This window comes from Hypomesus nipponensis, chromosome 11, assembly GCF_054491055.1.
Source record: "Hypomesus nipponensis isolate SF chromosome 11, ASM5449105v1, whole genome shotgun sequence".
Lineage (NCBI taxonomy): Eukaryota > Metazoa > Chordata > Actinopteri > Osmeriformes > Osmeridae > Hypomesus > Hypomesus nipponensis.
In genome coordinates, this window is record NC_140371.1 from 1,808,228 (window position 1) to 1,812,500 (window position 4,273).

Genomic DNA, 4,273 nt, shown 5'->3' on the forward strand with positions numbered 1-4,273 from the left:
ACTCTCACTCTCTCTCTCACTCTCTCGCTCTCACTCTCTCTCTCTGTCTCTCTCTCTCTGAAGAAGAGCACTTTATGTAAGATGATACCTGCTAGTGTGGGTGAACTGAAGCCTACTCGGGCGAAGCCAGCTCCTACTATCCCCGCGTGTTTCTGCCATGCTTTTACTGTACCCATCTCTCACACACACACTCTCTACGCCTCTCTCCTTCTCTACTTCTCTCTTTATGTCTCTCTGCCCTTCTGGACACTCGAGGTGAAACTGACTGCACAAGGTTACCACGGATCCTTGGTTACACTCTTGTTGTTGACATTCTCTTAGCTCTCTCTGTTTCGCGCACCCATTCGGTCCCGGTGGTTTATCCTGAATGAGAGACTGAAGGCTGGCCGGTTTGCCTCGACCGATGATCGACCGTAGTGCACGACTACGAGTGAGAGAAATACGCACTTCTCATACGTTTGGGCTACATGCGCTTGCGATAACGGAAACATGCGGGGAGATTAAGAACGAAGAAGGAAGACGTTTACGTTCCGAGACAGCCTTGTTGTTACTCTTGATAAGTTAAAAGGATTTACAGGTGTGCAGCGCCAGCTGACTAGCAAACCGGCGGATGATCAGAGCGCGGGAGTCGGGGTGTCGGTTTCGCGACGAGGAGCCACTGCAGTAGCGCCAAACCAAGGTGAGAGAACATTACAACTCGGTCCGGCATACATGTTTAGAAATAATACTATACTGTTACGGGGGGGAAAGTAAGTTATGTGAGTCAAGGATATTTACTGAGAGGGTTGTGAACAGGTTGGTAGCCTATAGTTTGCATCCTTTCCGAGATTACTTACTTAGGGGCATTTGAAAGTTTAAAGTTGTGTCTTGTTGCTGAATGTGTGACTCTGACCGTTTTGTATCGTACACATTGCCCTACCTTGCGGCTGGTCTTGACTAACCCACTGTAGGCTACTGTTGAAGCCTCTTATTGTAGGTTTGATGTCTAAAATTACGCGCCGATGGCGAGCGAGGCAGAAACCTCTGACGATTACCGAACCCAGTGGTTTTTATTTAATAGTCAAATTATGTGAACAAATCCCGAATAAAAGTTTGTGATCTTGAGGAGAATAGCGTCGAAAGATCATAGGGAAATTACCATAGACCATGTATTAATTTTAATACATGGTATTTTATTTATTAAGTATCAAGCAAAGCAAATGTTGCCAGCTGTGCGTTTGTAAGTGTACTATTGCAATTGATGTAGCCTATAGCCTGCGTACAAGAGGGAGAAAGCTAAAGCACTATTAGTAAAGTACTGAAATTAACTGGATATCTGATTTTGCTTGTATTATAACCAGTGCCCGTGACTTCAGAGATCCATGACCCCATCTCAGTGCGTCGGCGGCGCATGCTAGTGCAGCGTTCAGCCAGTGCCTGTTCTGCGATCCATGGATCCATAATGCAGCTCAACAGTTATATTTGTTTCTCGCGAGATCCATTCTCCATCGCATGCTGGAGAATGTGTTTACATATTTTAAGGACTATTCATTTGTCATGAAGCGCTCAGCCAAACTACTTCACACACAATACTGCATGCCCGTGGGTCCAGAGCAATGGTTTACATCTGACAATGCACGGTTCTCGAGATAATTGAGTCACAGATCCACACACACACACACACACACACACACACACACACACACACACACACACACACAGACTGATTCTTCCTGCCTGCACAGTCTATGTTCTAAATTGCATATGTTCTATACAGATACTTGTATTCCGCTCTCACACACACACACGCACTAACACACACACACAAACACACACACAGACAGACAGACAGACAGACAGACACACACACACACACACAGACAGACACACACTCAAACACACACAAGCACTAACATACATACGCTCACACACTCAGACATTAACACGCTCACACACCCGCTCGCACTACGTACGGTATTGATTGAACATGAGTTGGTTCTGCCCTGCTTCAGTTGTCTGTGCACAAATATGAAGTTGATGAAAACAAACTGTTGATGTTTAAGGTCCTTCCTCTTTCATTTGAGCAGAAGCAGCATACTAAAAGTGCATATAGAAATATTTTATGAAAGCACATATAGCTGTAGCCTCTCACTGACTAAACCAGTCCCCTCACTAACCAATCCCCTCACTAACCAATCCCCTCACTAACCAGTCTCCTCATTAACCAGTCCCCTCACTAACCAGTCCCCTCACTAACCAGTCCCCTCACTAACCAGTCTCCTCATTAACCAGTCACCTCACTAACCAGTCCCCTCACTAACCAGTCCCATCAAATAAAAATGTATTTGTATAGCCCTTTTTACAATCAATATCACTAACCAGTCTCCTCACTAACCAGTCACTTCACTAACCAGTCCCCTCACTAACCAACCCCCTCACTAACCAGTCCCCTCTCTAACCAGTCACCTCACTAACCAGTCTCCTCACTAACCAGTCCCCTCACTAACCAATCCCCTCACTAACCAATCCCCTCTCTAACCAGTCTCCTCACTAACCAGTCTCCTCCCTAACCAGTCACTTCACTAACCAGTCCCCTCACTAACCAACCCCCTCACTAACCAGTCCCCTCACTAACCAGTCACCTCACTAACCAGTCTCTTCACTAACCAGTCTCTTCACTAACCAGTCCCCTCACTAACCAGTCGCCTCACTAACCAGTCTCTTCACTAACCAGTCCCCTCACTAACCAGTCGCCTCACTAACCAGTCTCTTCACTAACCAGTGTCTTCACTAACCAGTCCCCTCACTAACCAGTCACCTCACTAACCAGTCTCTTCACTAACCAGTCTCTTCACTAACCACACCCTTATCATACTAACTAATGCTCATAAATGAGCGTAAACGTAGTTCATCATGGAGGTTCATCCAGTAACAGAGAGGTGTGTAGTGGAGTCAGTGTTTGTTTTTGTGACAACATTTGTTTTGTTAAGGTTAGACGGTTAGTTTAAAACTGGCTCCCTCCCTCCCCCTGTGTCTCTCCCTCCCCCTGTGTCTCTCCCTCCCCCTGTGTCCCTCTCTCCCCCTTTGTCCCTCCCTCCCCCTGTCTCCCTCCCCTCCCCCTGTGTCCCTCCCTCCCCCTGTCTCCCTCCCCTCCCCCTGTGTCCCTCCCTCCCCCTGTGTCTCTCCCTCCCCCTGTGTCCCTCCCTCCCCCTGTCTCCCTCCCCTCCCCCTGTGTCTCTCCCTCCCCCTGTGTCCCTCCCTCCCCCTGTCTCCCTCCCCTCCCCCTGTGTCTCTCCCTCCCCCTGTCTCCCTCCCTCCCTCCCCCTGTCTCCCTCCCTCCTCCTGTCTGCCTCCCTCCCCTCCCCCTGTGTCTCTCCCTCCCCCTGTGTCCCTCCCTCCCCCTGTCCCCCTCCCCCTGTGTCTCTCCCTCCCCTGTCTCCCTCCCTCCCCTTGTCTGCCTCCCTCCCTTCCCCCTGTCTCTCTCCCTCCCCCTGTGTCCCTCCCTCCCCCTGTCTCCCTCCCCATGTCTCCCTCCCTCCCCTCCCCCTGTCTCCCTCCCTCCCCCTGTCTCCCTCCCCTCCCCCTGTCTCCCTCCCTCCCCCTGTCTCCCTCCCTCCATCCCCCTGTGTCCCTCCCTCCCTCCCCCTGTCTCCCTCCCTCCCCCTGTGTCCCTCCCTCCCTCCCCCTGTCTCCCTCCCTCCCCTCCCCCTGTCTCCCTCCCTCCCCTCCCCCTGTCTCCCTCCCCTCCCCCTGTCTCCCTCCCTCCCCCTGTCTCCCTCCCTCCCCTCCCCCTGTGTCTCTCCCTCCCCCTGTGTCTCTCCCTCCCCCTGTTTCCCTCCCTCCCCTCCCCCTGTCTCCCTCCCTCCCCCTGTGTCCCTCCCTCCCCCTGTCTCCCTCCCTCCCCTCCCCCTGTGTCTCTCCCTCCCCCGTCTCCCTCCCTCCCCTCCTCCTGTGTCTCTCCCTCCCCCTGTCTCCCTCCCTCCCCTCCCCCTGTGTCCCTCCCTCCCCTCCCTCCCTGGTACCTGGTGATGGATGTGTCCCTGTACAGAGTGGGTTATCAGCAGACCACAGGCCTGCCTCAAGAACCTGGACTGTCCAGCAGCTCTGACTGGTACAGGCCAAGTGTGTGTGTGTGTGTGTGTGTGTGGGGGGGGGGGGGGTGGGGCTGGGGGGTCTGTGTGTGCATATATGTTTGTGTGTGTGTGTTTGTAATAGATTGTGGTAATGAGTAAATTGTGTAACACGAGGAAAAGTATTTACCTGCCAACTCAGGGTATTTATGAGGCATGAACCC

The 4,273-nt window shown here is 52.0% G+C and overlaps 1 protein-coding gene across 1 annotated transcript in view; it reads left to right on the forward strand.

The window, feature by feature from the left end:
- The first annotated feature begins 217 nt into the window (after nucleotides 1-217).
- LOC146267675 (zinc finger matrin-type protein 4) overlaps nucleotides 218-4,273 on the forward strand; it is a 53,788-nt gene continuing 49,732 nt past the window's right edge. The window contains 1 exon segment of the mRNA XM_084709882.1: nucleotides 218-679. The gene's annotated coding sequence lies outside the window, so the exon portion shown is untranslated.